The 18117-nt window shown below is 39.0% G+C and overlaps 1 protein-coding gene across 2 annotated transcripts in view; it reads right to left on the bottom strand.

Annotated features, from left to right (window-relative positions):
* LOC126379455 (guanine nucleotide-binding protein-like 1) overlaps positions 1–18117 on the bottom strand; it is a 343035-nt gene that overhangs the window by 259742 nt on the left and 65176 nt on the right. The window lies entirely within an intron of this gene.

Raw genomic sequence — 18117 nt, forward strand, 5'->3', positions numbered from 1 at the left:
ATAAATTTAAAGCTCACGTGAAGCTTACTTTATGTAAAAAAGCCTATTATAAGATTAATGATTACCTAAATGATAAAAATGTCTGGTATTGAATGTGTCCCTCTAGTTATTAAATAACTTGTAATGTACTTACCCTCATTGATTTAAAAGATGTGTTGCTGTTGCAGTTTCTTGTCATTTCTTCTCCTCAGCCATAACACCTTGCGAAATGACGTAAATTCAAAAATGTTACATTGACCTTCAACAAGTTTATCTATGATAATTACGTTGAATAAATGATTCTGATTCTGATTCTGAGTCACTATCGGGAATCGAACGCGGATCTCCAGATGAGCCGCTCCACTAGACCACGGGGAGGTTTATTCTCTACTATCATCATCAGCCCATTAACGTCCCCACTGCTGCTGGGGCACGGGCCTTCCCTATGGATGGATAGGGAGAACGGACCTTAAACCACCACGCGGGCCCAGTGCGGATTGGTGGTTATTAACGACTGCTAATGCAGCCGGGACCAACGGCTTAACGTGCCTTCCGAAGCACGGAGGAGCTCGAGATGAAAACTTTTATTTTTGTGGTCACCCATCCTATGACCGGCCTTTGCGAAAGTTGCTTGACTTCAACAATCACAGACCGTGCGCGTTTACCGCTGCGCCACCGTGCTCCTCATTCTCTACTATTCTCTACTATACTATTTTAGGTCATCCATTTAGTCTAGCCGCTGGCCTAATGGCACTAAAAGCCTGTCGATCTGCGCTTAAAGCTTTTAGCCCAAAACGGTGCTTCCGTAACGATATTGGGTTAATAAAAAATATGTTTTCTCCTGTTAGGACAGTGTTATAATGGTTCTGTTTTTGTAATGGAGTGTTTTGTGGACGTTGTTCTGTTGTTTATATTTTGCAGACAATGATTCTGAGTTAATATCAAGTGAAATTGTCCGTCGTAAAAGTATGGAACTGAAAATAATTTAATAAAACACAAAAATTTTCATCAATATTCCGACACGAAATTCTACATGATATCAACTCAGAATCATGGTCTGAATCATCCCTCTCAATATTCGTTACGGTGTCATTAACACCCTTACCTGCTTGTATGGCTACCAATCAATCAATCAATCAGCGCTTATCACTATCGACCCACTAGGGTCGATTATGCTCCCCATTTGTCTGGCCAAGTAGTTAATGCTATCTGCGGCAAATCTACAACAAGTCACGTCAAAAAAAATATTACGGAGTCCACTTTTTACGAAAGCGACTGCCAGCCCAATACAGGTTAGGTCACATACCTCCGAAATGCATTTCTCGGGAATGTGGGTTACCTCACGATGTTTTCCTTCACCGTTGAGCAAGTGATAATTCGAAAACAAATTCGGATTCGAACCTGCGACCTCAAAGTGAGAGGCTCCTATACAACAAACGCGATTTTTTTTGCCCATTTTCTACTCGTTATCAATACCTGTTGATGTTTACCTTGTCAATGGTGCGGAACCCTTCGAGCGAGTCCGACTCTCCCTTGGCTGGTTACTAACGAAGATATTTTCTGTCTTTTTCTCGCCTACAGTCCACTAATCCCATTTGAATAAGATAACAGACAAATTCTGTCTATTGTCTGTTTAACACAATCGCATATTTATGAGGGTATGAATATTCTAAACTTCGTTAAAATGTTTTTACTTTTTTACTTGAAGACATAAAAAGAACATCTTTGAATAAGTATTTAAAAAAGTTTTGCATAAATCGTTAGGTTGGATGGAAAATATCGCTTCTAAAGATTAGTAACGGCCTCTGTGGTCCAGTGGTTGAGCGTTGGGCTCACGATCCGGAGGTCCCGGGTTCGAATCCCGGTAGGGACATACCCAAAAAAACACTTTGTGATCCCTAGTTTGGTTAGGACATTACAGGCTGATCACCTGATTGTCCAAAAAGTAAGATGATCCGTGCTTCGGAAGGCACGTTAAGTCGTTGGTCCCGGTTACTACTTACTAATGTAAGTAAGTAGTCGTTACATGAGCCATGTCAGAGAGAGAGTCAGGGGCCTTTGGCGGCTCAATAGGAACCCTGACACCAGGGTTGATGAGGTTGGTACTCCAACTCACAACCCACACGAAAACCTGATTGTCCAAATCATGATCGTTATACCCGGAGGATAATACATACATACATAAACTCACGCCCGTAATCCCAAATGGGGTGGGCAGAGCCACAAGTAATCAAAGACAACTTGCAGCCACTGTTGATACGAAATCCTAAGATGGATATGATGAACCTTATGGTGATAAGGGATCAGCCTATCGCCCATAACATTAGTCCATCATGTTAGAGGACGCAATCCCTCTGTCGGTTTTTACGACATGCCCGGGAAGACAAGCAGCTGAACGTGTTCTATGTTTTTTATTTGCTCCCAGAACAGCATAGAAGCGATAATCCCGGAGGATAGTCCCTATTTCATACACGCTCGCTGGTTCTGAGGTAGGTACGGTCACGAGCATTAATATGACATACACTTTGGTACCATGTCACATTAACTTTTTTGACAAATTGAACTGTAAGCCTCACTAAATGTGAAATATGTTAGTGCGACAGAGTCCTAAACTGGGTACATATTGCTCATGACTGTACCTACTTAATAAGATTTATTATGCTAATTAATTATGTATGTTTGCACAGAAACATTACCGGCTACGGATCAAATACATTTTCATTTAAGTGTCTAAAATTATATCTTAATCATGGCCGAGTGATTACTCTTCCTGTCATCAAGTTGTTTAATAAGCGACTTTCCAGATTACGTTCCTCAAAAACAATATGTGTAGATGGCGCTGTACAGATTTTCCTTTAACCCTCTAATTTCATGGTTAACAGACATATTATACAGGGTGTTAGTGACATCGTAACGAATACTGAGAGGGATGATTCAGCTGATTATTCTGAGTTAATATCAAGTGGAATTTTCCGTCGCAAAATTCATGTAATTTTTTTAGTTTTTTTAAATTATTTTCAATTCTATACTTTTGTGATGGAAAATTCCACTTGATATTAACTCAGAATAATCAGCTGAATCATCCCTCTCAGTATTCGTTACGATGTCACTTACACCCCATACAAGTACATACAGTACCCATACAAGTAGGTATGGGTGTTAGTGACACTGTAACGAATACTGAAGGGAATGATTCAGACCATGATTCTGAGTCGATATCAAGTGGAATTTCCTGTCGGAGAAGTCATGAAAATTTTAGAGCTTATTTAAATTATTTTCCGTTCCATACTTTTGCGACGGAAAATTCCACTTGATATCATCTCAGAATCATGGTCTCAATCATCCCTCAAAGTTTTCGTTACGATGTCACTAACACCCTGTATGTGGGATGGAAATAAAAGCTTTGCAATTCAGCTCTGACACAGTTTATTTTATTATTGTTCCATACACTTATTATAATCCGTTCGCCATTACGGGAGAAAGTGAAAAAAGTCACACCACTCATAGACTAATCTAGGATATGCCATAGACATTTTTTTTTTGTTTTGGTTTTCCCCGAAGGGTAAGGCAAAGGGAACTATGCCCATACAGTCATGTCTTACGTATTTTTTTTCTTTCAGTGGGACGTATATAGGCTGTTTATGTTATGTAATTTATGTAGGTAAAAACCCGATTTATCACGTTAAATCTCAACAGCGCCATCTGTATTATATTTGGGGAACGTAGCATTGGAAGTCCGTCGTATCGGTAGCAATTCGAAATAGATTTACAAAACAAATATACAGACAGATGCAATGTCCATTCTAATGAGCTACGACTAATGTAGAAGCTATTTATATTGTGTTTAGCAGACCGTCGCGCGACACAGTGCAGTGTTTATCAAAACTTACAAGTCTACAAGTTCACAAGCTACAAGTTACTCACGAGTACTTGTAAATTACGTTTATCAAAAAAATACAAGTGTACGGGACACATCCGAACATAACATTATGCTGACGTGGCGCCCTACATTTAGGCGCCGCGCGATATTGTCATCATCATCATCATCAGCCCATTAACGTCCCCACTGCTGGGGCACGGGCCTTTCCTATGGATGAATAATATAATAATATAGGTACTTTATTGCACTTAACAACTAGTTACATCACAAACATGAAATGAATAGATATGGATGGATAGGGAGATCGGGCCTTAAACCATCATGGTTATTAACGACTACTAATGCAGCCGGGACCAACGGCTTAACGTCCCTTCCGAAGAACGGAGGACCTCGAGATGATAACTAAATTATGGTTAGGTATATTTTTAGTATATATGGATTACATTATATTGAGTATTTATTAATATATGTACGTATAGTATAGAGTATTTATTATATTAACTTTTAGGTATTTATTTATTTTTATTTATTTTTTATTTTTTTTTTATTTTATTTTTTTCTGTTGCACCATCCCGCATCCAAGCTATAAATGTTTGTTTCCTTTTGTTGGTTGCCTGGAAGAAATTGCTCTAGAGCAATAAGGCCGCCCAAATTGTACTGTATTCATGTGTTTTGTCTGATTGTTGAATTTTTAGTTCTGTGCAATAAAGTATATTTGATTTGATTTTTGATTTGATAACTTTTTTTGGGTCACCCATCCCTATGACCGGCCTTTGCTAAAGTTACTTAACTTCAACAATCGCGCGAGCGCGTTTACCGCTGCGCCACCGAGCTCCTCATATTGTAAATGCGGTGTGCTGTCAACTTAATTCTGTCGGGTTATTGGCCAATGTAAAATTTTTAGACGGTTGTTTTAGATTTGTGCTTAAAATTGACGTGTGTTCCATAAATTTTATGCTTGTCGATTACCCGTCCCTTTCCTTTTCGGCGGATGAGAAAATGACAGATATAACTTAAAATAAAATTAGATGGTGTTTACAGGAATTAGCACCATTGTATCAATATACATTTGAAATAAATATTGACACTTGTAGCATGTAATTAAGGAATGCAATCCCGATCTCGCGGGATCCCGTCTAATTTTTCGGGATCAATCCCTAAGCATAATATGACGAGACATGCCTTCCGAAGCACGGATCATCTTACTTTCGGACAATCAGGTGATCAGCCTGTAATGCCCTGACCAAACTAGGGATCACAAAGTGATTTTTGTGATATGTCCCCACCGGTATCCGAACCCGGGACCTCCGGATCCTGAGCTCAACGCTCAACCACTGGACCACGGAGGCCGTTCTACTGGTGTTCATTAGCACCGTGAGAATTATCCTGTTCATTATTCTTAACAGTCGTGTGTATCAAATGCTAAATATGTGATCTATTCTGCCCATCTCGTTACGAAACGCAGAGCGTGCAGCTAGACGCATGCTGACAGTTATTACGTTCTAAATACATTGCTGGCATTCTGTTGTACCTAATTTATTTATTATCAGGTAATCAACAGGGAATAACAATAAATGGACAGAATATAATTAGTATCAGATTTGTAGACGATATTGCGGCACTGGCCAGTAATAAAGAAGACCTAGAAACCCTACTTAACACAATGAACACAGTTTTTGTAAAATACGACCTTAAAATTAATATGTGTAAAACCAAAATTCTAACAATTTCCAAAACTCCAAAAATAGACAGCCAAATAATTAAGTTAAATAATATCCCGATTGAAAATGTAAAGAACTTTAAGTATCTAGGCAGCATAATAACGAATGACTCAAGATGTACTTTAGACGTTAAAACCAGAATAGCAATGGCAAAACAAGCTTTCCATAACAAAGGGTGCATATTCAAGGCTAAGATTGCCAAATCTATCAGAAAAAGATGTGTCAAAACCTTCGTATGGAGTATAGCCCTCTATGGATGTGAAACTTGGACACTGACACAGAAGGACAGAGAGAGACTCGAGGCCTTTGAAATGTGGTGTTGGAGGAGGATGGAAAGAATAAGTTGGACAGAAAGGGTTACAAATGAGGAAGTGCTAGTAAGAGTAAGGGAAAAGAGACAAATACTGAGAATTATTGAGGACAGAAGAGGCAAGATGATTGGACACCTAATAAGACACGACGAATTCATTAAAAACATCATAGAAGGAAAGCTAGAAGGAAAGAGAGGAAGGGGAAGACCAAGAAGAGCTTACATGGAACAGATTAAAGAAAAGGTTAACGTCGTGTCTTATAGGGAAGTCAAGGAATTGGCCTTTGATAGACTGGAATGGAAAATGCTACACCGACAAGAGCGTGGCTCTTAAATTGATGATGATGAATCAACAGCTTATATAGTATACATAGAAGTGAAGTTATATAAGAATATAACTTCACTTCTTAAACGTCGTACCGGGTGAGAGCCTTCAGCGCTCCCCATTTGTCCGGCCAAGTAGTTAATGCCATCTGCGGGAAATCTACAATAAGTGACGACAAAAAAAAGTCATATTTTAAGTAACAAGAAAGCCAATATTATAGATTACCCCGGGTTACATATAAAACGTGTAGGTATCACTTAGTTTACATAATATATACCTACAGGGTGTTAGAGACATCGTAACGAAAACTTTGAGGGACGATTCAGGCCATGATTCTGAGTTGATATCAAGTGGAATTTTTCGTCGCAAAAGTATGGAACGGAAAATAATAATAAATCTCACAAAAAATTTAATGAATTTTCCGACATTAAATTCTACTTAATATCAACTCAGAATCATGGTCTGATCATCCCCCTCAGTATTAGTTGCGGTGTCACTAACACTCATACCTACTTGTATGGCTACCTGTATGTACTTGTATGGGGTGTAAGTGACATCGTAACGAATACTGAGAGAGATGGTTCAGCTCATTATTCTGAGTTAATATCAAGTGGAATTTTCCATTGCAAAAGTATACAATTGAAAATATTAAAAAAAAAACATGGAATTTTGCGACGGAAAATTCCACTTGATATTTACTCAGAATCATGATCCGAATCATCCCCCTCAGTATTCGTTACGATGTCACAAACAGCCTGTATAATTTTCGGCGACAATAGATAGCAATAAATTAAGCTAAATCAGCTCTACAACTTTTTGCCACTACTTGAAGATCTAGAGAACCTACAAACAATAAAATATTATGTGAACCCTTCCTATTTTCTCCACTTCTTTTTTTTCAATCAATCAATCAATAACACTTTATTGCACAACAACAAAACAAAGGACATAAATATACGAATAAAACATAAGCACAATAGGCGGCCTTATTGCTAAACAGCAATTTCTGCCAGGCAACCTTAGGGTGAAAGAAGATTGCACGGGCTGGTGCAATAAACATAATGATACTAAAATAACAAAAAAAAAAATAATAATAAATAATATATACTCATTTACTTATTTTTTTGTTTTTTATTTTCCTATTTTTTTGTTTTTTTTTTTACTCGGCGTCACGGATTCTCTCACGAAATTATACAGCAAACGAAATCCATTCAAGCGAACCCTAATACTTAAATCATACCATAACTCTCGAATCTTGGCTGGTGACACCTTAAAACTCTGCGCGTGACTTACTGGCACTTTCGGGCGCACCATGAATTAATGGTATAGCCCTTTGCGTGAAGTGGTTAATATAGGATAGACTCACACCGTATGAATCATGCTTCCCCCAATCAGCGCTTATCGCGACCCACTAGGGTCGATTAATTCTTTCAAATATTTTTCCTCTCAGACACAATTACATCTTCCACCCATTATTATTCTGATCAAAATAAAACTTTAAGAACAATAAAAAATTTAAATACGTAAACGAAAATAAATATTAAAAATATTATAATAAATTGTCGAGAATAATAAAAGAATAGAAGAGTATGAAAGACGCAAGAGAAGTGTGTCAGCATCGAAGCAAATGGAATTCCATACTCTCTGCTTACCCCGGTGGGTAATAGGCCATAGTGGCAGCCAATCAGCTCGCGACACCAAACACTTCAGGACCCCGATACCGACCCCGCCGACGTGGTTGACGATTTCCCTCATTCACCGCTTATCGCTATCGACCCACTAGGGTCGATTAATTCTTTCAAATATTTTTCCTCTCAGACGACGCCCTGAGCCGAGGTTCGCGCCCAACTGGGCCTCAGGCCTGTTGTCTTAAACGTTGTACCGGGTGAGAGCCTTCAGCGCTCCCCATTTGTCCGGCCAAGTAGTTAATGCCATCTGCGGCGAATCTACAATAAGTCACGTCGTTGTCACAATGTTGAGATATAGTTATGAGCTTATGTGTTAAAAAACTAATTGTTGGTACATTCAGTGTAGTTCGCTCGGTGTGGATAATGCCTAATTCACAGAATTGAGTTTATGGGACTCTATCGGACAGAAATCCAAGTTTTATGACGCGTGCCGTGTCATATGTATATTTAATATATTTCTATATTCTATATTTCTATATTTAATATATTATTATATAGGAGCTCGGTGGCGCAGCGGTAAACGCGTCTGCGATTGTTGAAGTTAAGCAACTTTCGCAAAGGCCGGTCATAGGATGGGTGACCACAAAAAAAAGTTTTAAAAAAAGAATTAAAATAAAATACACCACTAATATGTAGATAACATAATTTGCCTTTCAACTGTTTTAAGACAGTAGTTAAACAGAAACTTTACAAAAAAGGTTATTATAAAGTTAGTGATTATTTAGAAGATATTATGAATGCATGGGATTAACTGTCTGAAAACTGGTATTAGGCAGCTAAATTACTCATTTGTATAACAATATTTTATGTTTATTTAATTTTTTATAGAACGTCTAAGGCCCTGTGCCGAGGTTTTTCTTGCAGCTTCTTTTCCCCGGCTATACAGGTTGTGAGAAGCTGCAGTAGTTTCAGGCGGATGAGACGTTCGTTATGTAAAAATTGACGATTCAAAGTATAACTATGTTACCTATTGAATAAAGATATTTTTGAATTTGAATTTGAATATGAAGATAAATAAAGAAATACCATTGAGATAAAGATAAAATATAAGATAATATTCTGTGTAATATCTTGTAGGGGAGCAAGTGACAAGATATCGCGCCGTTGAACAATTTGACTTCTGAATTGTACGAGGACTGCGACCACTTGATACTTGATTTTCCGGCCATTAACTATAATGTTATTTGCGGAAAATATAATTATGTACACAATACATACATAAACTCACGCCCGTAATCCCTAATGGGGTGGGCAGAGCCACAAGTAATGAAAGACTACTTGCAGCCACTGTTGATACGATGTCGTAAGCTGGATATGATGAACCTTATGGTGATAATGGATCAGCCTATCGCCCATAACATTAGTCCATCATGTTAGAGGACATAATCCCTCTGTCGATTTACACAATAATGTAATGTAATTAAATAATGTTATGTATAATTGTGTATTATTATGTTGTTATGTATTGTGTCATGACAAAAAAAAATATACTATGTCGTTCAAACCGTAAACAAAATAAAAATAAATAAATAAATATGGATAGACTGGTAATCAGAAGTGTCCCAAAAACTAAACGCTGCTAGAAAAAGTATCTTTGGAAAGGTATGACAACTTTGTGATCCTTAGTTTGGTTAGGACATTACAAATTGTCGAAAAAGTAAGATGATCCGTGCTTCGGAAGGCACGTTAAGCCGTTGGTCCCGGTTACTACTTACTTATGTAAGTAAGTAGTCGTAACATGAGCCATGTCAGGGGCCATTGGCGGCTCAATAGTAACGCTGACACCGGGGTTGATGAGGTTGGTTTCACCCACACGATAGAAGAAGGATTTGAAGTATCAAGAGTTGTCAGTCGCGCTATATCCGCGTTTCGTCGGCTTCGTCGCTCCGCTATCGCGGGATGTAGCATGAATTTAAATATTTAATTAAAAACTTATTCTTTAGGGGTGCACCGTCCGAAATAGGTAATTATAAGTACTTACTATGATTTCTATTCTATTCTATTCTATTCTATTCTATTCTACTAACATTTTACTACTAGATTTTCTGTAACAGCCTCAGTGGTCTAGTGGTTAGAGCGTTAGGCTCACGATCTGGTCCGGGTTCGATTCCCGATGGGGACATTGTTAGACTGTCACTTGTTAGGTAAGGACTTTGCAGGCTTGACAAATACAAAATATATGTTCTTTTCCCCGGCTATACAGGTTGTGAGAAGCTGCAGTAGTTTTAGGCGGATGAGACGTTCGTTATGTAAAAATTGACGATTCAAAGTGTAACTATGTTACCTACTGAATAAAGATATTTTTGAATTTGAATTTGAATTATACTTTATTGCACCAAAATAAAAATAAATAATTACAAAAACACTCTTAACTAGGTACATGGCAAATGGCGGCCTTATCGCTTAAAGCGATTTCTTCCAGACAACCATAAGGTGAGGAGAAATGTAATAATTGACATTGAAACCATTGAATCACCTGATTGTCTGAGATAATAAATTGATTCCGTGTTTCGGAGGGCATGTTAAGCCGTTGATTTCGGGTATTAGCCGTAAAAATATCTCCACTAACCCGCAGCGGAGCAGCGTGGTGGAGTATGCTCCATACCCACTTCGGTTGATTGTGGGGAGGCCTGTGCCCAGCAGTGGGACGTATATACGCTGTTTATGTTTAACATATACGTACACAAACCCACGTCTATTTCCCACCGGGGTAAGCAGAGACTATAGAATTCCATTTGCTTCGATCCTGACACACTTCTCTTGTTTCCTCCACATTCATCAATCGCTTCATACACGCACGCCGGTTCAGAGTAGATCGTACTGAACCTTTTCTAAGGACATCTCCAAATTGGTCAATGTAAGAAAAAAAAAATAAAAAAGTGGGAATATGTACTTACTTAAATTTAGTAAATCTTTATTTGAACACCTTATGCAAAAGATCTCTTAGCTATAAGTTAACTGTAAGTATTTTAAAACATAATAACTGAGCGAACTCCACTCCCACAGACAAACCGAGGAATTGGTTTTGTGGGGTTTTTATTGTAACATTTTCTGTATTTTTTTATGAAAAATAAACATTTTACTTACTTACTTACTTGCTGAATTATAATACATAAACTGTCTATATACGTCCCACTTCTGGGCACAGGCCTCCCCTCAATCAACCGGAGGGGGTATGGAGCATACTCCACCACGCTGCTCCGCTGCGGGTTGGTGGAGGTGTTTTTACGGCTAATAGCCGGGACCAACGGCTTAACGTGCCTTCCGAAGCACGGAATCATCTTACTTTTTCGGACAATCAGGTGATTCAAGCCTGAAAAGTCCTTACCAAACAATGGACAGTCTCACAAAGTGATTTCGACAATGTCCCCATCGGGAATCGAACCCGGACCTCCAGATCTTGAGCCTAACGCGCACGGAGGCTGATTGCTAAATTAATAAAACGTTTTTTAATAAAAAAGTGTTGAACAAAATATAATTCTTTCCATCATGCCCTATCCCACATATTTATGTGTAATTATAACTTAATTAATTAATTAATCTATTTATTTTTGATAATGGAACGAGCAGCCCTGAAATTAGAAGTCTTAATTAAAAATAACATGGAATTTGCCAACCAATTGAAACTTGCGCAATCGCGAAGGAAACAAACTAATTAGACCGTCTCCGAGATCAGGGGGTCTTTATTCTTATCCCTTTGAGGGTTAAAAACCACTTGTCATTGCAGACAAGTGGTGAATATTAGTCCAAGCTAATCTATCGACTAATATCCCATCAAAAACATAAATGTGAAATGAGAGCCAAGTTTAATATTATGATACTTATGCCTTGGTTGTTGATTTCAACGACAAAAGAAGTGAGATCTAAATGGGTGCCAAGTTCAATGGTCAGTCCTGAAATTTATTTATAACGCCATAAAATATAGTTTCTTCTTATAACTTAAGATAATAAAATACATACATGCATACATAAACAGCCTATATACGTCCCACTGCTGGGCACAGGCCTCCCCTCAATCAACCGGAGTGGGTATGGAGCCTATTCCACCACGCTGCTCCACTGCGGGTTGGTGGAGGTGTTTTTACGGCAGTAGTTTTAGGCGGATGAGACGTTCGTTATGTAAAAATTGACGATTCAAAGTGTAACTATGTTACCTACTGAATAAAGATATTTTTGAATTTGAATTTGTTAAGCCGTTGGTCCCGGTTACTACTTACTGATGTAAATAAGTAGTCGTTACTTGAGCCATGTCAGGGGCCTTTGGCGACTCAATAGTAACACACACCAGGGTTGATGAGGTTGGTAATTCACCTCACAACCCACACGATAAGAAGAGTAAGTGGAATTATGTGGTGTCTGCCTACCCCAATGGGAAATAGGAGAGATATTATACAAGTTCCAACCCATATTTGTAAAAATATGTTTTAGAAGATTGTAGCAATAACAAAAAAAACACTAACAAAAGAGCAATAACAAAAACGTGACAGTTTCACTGCACGCAAGTGTATTCGGGAGTCAAAGGGACGAAGACAGGGTGCGCGGGGGAAGTATCGACTGATCTACCAATAGCCGGTCGATGCGGGACTCACCCGCCCCCGCGCCCCGTACCGCACCACCAAAGAGATCTAAAATTCGGTTGTGCGCAGTCAAGGTCGATGCTCAAGAAGTTTGCCGGGACCTATACTACTCTGTCGGCACGTCGGAACTCCAGCACCACCCATCGTGCCGAAACCTTAACACAACACAAAGCATAGTTGTTGATATAAAACAAACATCTGGTCTGTTCCTCCCCCCACTAACCTCCCCAACCCACCTTCGTGGGGAACAAAGGAGACCGCTACAATCGACCCCTGTCACTGTAGTTAATATTTAAACAAGTTAGGGATGGAATTGTTATGTTTTAAGGGTATCGATAAAAGAAAATAATTAAAAAATTTAAAAAAACCTCCGACCAAAAAAGTAGGTACTCAATTATTATGACAAAAAGTTAAAAATTCTAAACCTTATAAAAAGCAAAAAATAACTTATCCCACATATGTTTGCAAGCAAACTGAGCGTGTAACATTCCTATCACACTTAACAAACGACCTGATGACCTTGATGACCTCAACCGATTTCCACCAAACATAGAGCTAAGAACACTCTCGACTGATATACCTTTCAAACAAAAAAACCGCATTAAAATCGGATCATCCGTTTGGGAGCTACGATGCCACAGACAGACACATACACATTTACACACACACAGACACGTCAGACTTATAACACCCCGTCGTTTTTGCGTCGCGGGTTAAAAAAAAAGATCAGGGGTAAAAAGGCCACATCGAAGCAATTTATCTAACAAAGCAATATTTAAATTTGACATTTGCGCGTATAAAAGTAAGTGCGCAATGCTAACAAATGTCAAATAGCAATATTGCTATCTTAGATGAATTGCTTTCATGTGGCCATTTCAACCCCTCTGAAATCAGCATCATTTCAATCAGATTAGTGATTTATTTATTTATTTATAGGAAAACCAACAGCTACATCAAATAGTATAAACATAAATATAAATCACAAAAGAGCCAATTATAGGTTTCCACAGATAGACTTCGGTATATGTTGGTCGTACAGCAACAATAGATAGCAAAATAAACTAGGTGCCTGTACAAACATAGCAAACACATTTCACGAAAAATCAACTAGTCACCCACAATGCCCGGGATAGAAATCTGCAAGCAGAGAAATGCCTGCGATCACGTAATTACAACGCAGTGATTATCTAGAAGATATGAATGCATGTGATTATCTGTCTGGGAACTGATATTAGGCAGTCAAACTGCCTGTCTGACCTTCCAACCCGCGAACGGGGATGGTAATCCGCCTCGCTACCCACAAGATAGAAGAAGAAGATCCCCCTAGCATTAACCCATTTTCCCAGGGTCCGCTTACCTAACCTGAAGTTTTGACAGGTCCTGTTTTTTTCCAGAAGCGACTGCCTGTCTGACCTTCCGACCCGTGAAGGCAAACCATCCCAATACAGGTTAGGTCACATACCTCCGAAAATGCATTTCTCACGATGTTTTCCTTCACCGCTGAGCACGTGATAATCATTTATGATCCAAACAAGAATTCCAAAACAAATTCGATAATCATTGGTTTAGGTCTGTGCTGGATTCGAACCTGCGACCTCAAAGTGAGAGGCAAGCGTTCTACCAGCTGAGCTACCACGTAGAAATGAATATTATCGATATTATCCTTTCACTGTCCCATCCCACCCCTGCAGTACACCCGCAGGCGACGACGCGTTCCAATTAGCCTGTACAAACACAGGAGAGCGGACGTACAGACAAACGTAATATTTTCCTTTCCAATTCATATCGCGTTACGGCTTAGGTGGTTTTGTGGGGATTAGTGAGGCATAAGGGCTTTGTGGGGTAGGCAGAAGCAGGTATAGGGTTAACAATAGGTTACTTGCTGAGTTAAATTTATAACTATCTACTCTTTACAAGTGAAAACAAAAGTTTAATTAATAGTAAAAATAGGATTCCGTGATCTCTGCCCAGCCCAATGGGAAATAGGCGTGATATTATGTATGTGGATGATATTTGTAAGAGAAAATAATTTGAAGTAATCTTCTCTCGTGTGGGCGGTGAGGTTAATGACCAACCCCATCAACTGGTGTCAGGGTTATTATTGAGCCGTTAAAGGTCCCTGACATGGCTCATGTAACGACAAAGTACTTAAGTAAGTAGTAGCCGACACCAACTGCTTACCATGCCCTCTGAAGCACAGATGGAAGAGTCTCTGGTCCCAAACATGAATAAATAAAAAAAAACGTATTTTTAGTGAAACTTGTCTTGTGAAGTTGAATTTTAGTAGTTTGGTTAGGACATTACAGGCTGATTACCTGATTGTCCGAAAGTAAAATGATCCGTGCTTCAAAAGAGTCCCGGTTACATGAGCCATGTCAGGGGCTTTTGGCGGCTCAGTAATAACCCTGACACCAGGGTTGGTGAGGTTGGTATTCCACCTCACAACCCACACGATAAGAAGAGTAAGTGGAATTCTGTGGTGTCTGCCTACCCCGATGGGAAATAGGAGAGATATTATGTAAGTTAGTTTGTAATATTTGGAAAAATATTATTTAGAAGATAAGTCATCATCGGTGCTAATTCCTGTAAACACCATCTAATTTTATTTTAAGTTATATCTGTCATTTTCTTATCCGCCTTAAAGGAAAGGGACGGGTAATCGACAAGCATAAAATTTATGGAACACACGTCAATTTTAAGCACAAATCTAAAACAACCGTCTAAAAATTTTACATCGGCCAATAACTCGACAGAATTATGTTGACAGCACACGTCAAACGGTTTGCATACCAGCGAGATACCTTTTTGACTCGCCCGGGTTATTCATTCATTTAATCATTCTTCCTAAAATTAAAAGCTGTCAATCATCAGTCCCTTTTCGGCGGATAAGAAAATGACAGGTATAACTTAAAGTAAAATTAGGTGTCTGCAGGAATCGGGGCCATCATCTCCCTAAAAACCACAAAAAGCTTTCAGAAAGTCGGTGAGGTGCGGGTACTTAGTTCATCTTGCGACGGATGTACCTATGCCTACCCCAATTGGGATGTTGTCGTGAGCTTATATGTGTTATCACCTTTTATTTTTTTACGAGGAGCTCGGTGGCGCAGCGGTAAACGCGCTCGGTCTGCGATTGTTGAAGTTAAGCAACTTTCGCAAAGGCCGGTCATAGGATGGGTGACCACAAAAAAAAAGTTTTCATCTCGAGCTCCTCTGTGTTTCAGGCACGTGTAGCCGATGGTCCCGGCTGCATTAGCAGTCGTTAATAACCATCAATCCGCACTGGGCCCGCGTGGTGGTTTAAGGCCCGATCTCCCTATCCATCCATAGGGAAGGCCCGTGCCCCAGCAGTGGGGACGTTAATGGGCTGATGATGATGATGATGATGAATGGCAATAGGCTCGCCCTCTATTACATGGGACTTGAACATAACTGGCGGGGAGTATGTATTATAGATATCTGCCTACCCCTTTAGGATACAGGCGTGATGCTGATATGTTATTTAAAAAAAAAAGGTTTTAGTACTTGCTTTTTCAAAGCTTTTCGAAGGGCTTTTTTCTTCCCCTTCACAGGGCATTGTTTGATTTTAATTTTGAATCTTATTAAGTATTCATTAATCTTCCTTTTGACTTGTTAAACGAGGTAACCCTAAAGCAAGAAAGGGTGAGATATATTATAACTTATACGTAAGAGCGAGACAGATTACCTTTTTCCATCATGTTTCTTTTCTTTTAAAAGTAGTGAAAGGGTAGATTTCTAACATTTTATAAATTAAATACATACATACATACATAAACTCACGCCCGTAATCCCTAACGGGGTGGGCAGAGCCACAAGTAATCAAAGACAACTTGCAGCCACTGTTGATACGATGTCGTAAGCTGGATATGATGAACCTTATGGTGATAGGGGAGATTGCTACATAGCAATAAGGCCGCCTATTGTACTAATTCTATTTCTCTTTTGTTTTTTCCTGTTTGTGCAATAAAGTATTTGTTATGTTATGTTATGTTAAGGCCCTGCGCAGACGACAGACTATCCGTGACGCACTTTTTAGTCTGTGAAAATATAACCTATGCAATTATATGCAGTAACGCGCCGGACTTTTTGCGCGTCGTGTGCGTTACTGCATATAATTCCATAGGTTATATTTTCACAGACTAAAAAGTGCGTCACGGATAGTCTGTCGTCTGCGCAGGGTCTAAGAAGAAGATAAATTAAATCATAGTAAACATATAAAACAATACTTAAAATATAAGTGCAATAATATTGTTAAAATATAGTATGATAAATACAAATTGTACCGCTGACTAATAATTAAGTATGTTGTCCTCTCTACCAGTTGCAGTGCCCTTACCGGGTCCATGTTGATACTATAATACTTACTTCTGTATTTTTATAACACCACAACTTGTACGAACACATGGTAGCAATAAAACATTTCTATTTCTAGATTTTTTGGAGCACCAGAAGACCTAGAAGGACGTACATTGAACAAATTGGAGATGTCCTTAGAAAAGGTTCAGTGCGATCTACTCTGAACCGGCGTGCATGTATGCAGCGATTGATGAATGTGGAGGAAACAAGAGAAGTGTGTCAGGATCGAAGCAAATGGAATTCTATAGTCTCTGCTTACCCCGATGGGAAATAAGATTACCCCGATACCGACCCCGCCGGCGTGGTCGACGATTTCCCTCAATAAGCGCTTATCGCTAACGACCCACTAGGGTCGATTTCTTTCAAATATTTTTCCTCTCAGGCGACGCCCTGAGCCGAGGTTCGCGCCCAACTGGGCACCCTCAGGCCTGTTGTCTTAAACGTTGTACCGGGTGAGAGTCCTCAGCGCTCCCCATTTGTCCGGCCAAGTAGTTAATGCCAAATCTACAATAAGTCACGTCAAAAAAATATAAAAAAAAATAATTTAAAGCAAATAATTCTATACATAATGTGATCTAAATATCAAGCAATAATTATTTTTGTATAATTTATGTAGGTAAAAACCCGATCTTCTTCTATCGTGTGGGTTGTGAGGTGAATTACCAATCTCATCAACCGTGGTGTCAGGGTTACTATTGAGCCATGTCTACTATAAGTCTCGTCAAAAAAAAGGTGGGAAATAAACATGAGTTTATGTATGTATGTAGTATTAAAAAAAAATCAAAATTCTTTAAAAAAGTATTAAATTATAACATAACAGCACACCTGTCACTCTGTCTCTCTCTCTCCTTTGCATCATTCCCACATGGTGGTGGAGTCTGCAGAAATCCATAATGGCTCTAAAGTCTATATTAACCCCAGCGCATACCGCACCACACCACTCGGGTCGGAATGTCAATTACCGTCGACGTTTCGAGAACAATTTATACCTTTCACCCTTTTCCAGATTTTCGGCTTAATTACTTTCGGAATGTGCCGGGTTATGGCATTCGGACAGCCATTTTTAAGGTTCCTCACCAAATAAAAATTCAAAAATATCTTTATTCAGTAGGTAACATAGTTACACTTTGAATCGTCAATGTTTACATAACGAAAGTCTCATCCGCCTAAAACTACTGCAGCTTCTCACAACCTGTATAGCCGGGGAAAAGAAGCTGCAAGATTTTTTCAGTCTATGATGCCTCTCTCCTAGAGAGACACAAA

Source organism: Pectinophora gossypiella, chromosome 29 (assembly GCF_024362695.1).
Source record: "Pectinophora gossypiella chromosome 29, ilPecGoss1.1, whole genome shotgun sequence".
NCBI classification, from domain to species: Eukaryota; Metazoa; Arthropoda; class Insecta; order Lepidoptera; family Gelechiidae; genus Pectinophora; species Pectinophora gossypiella.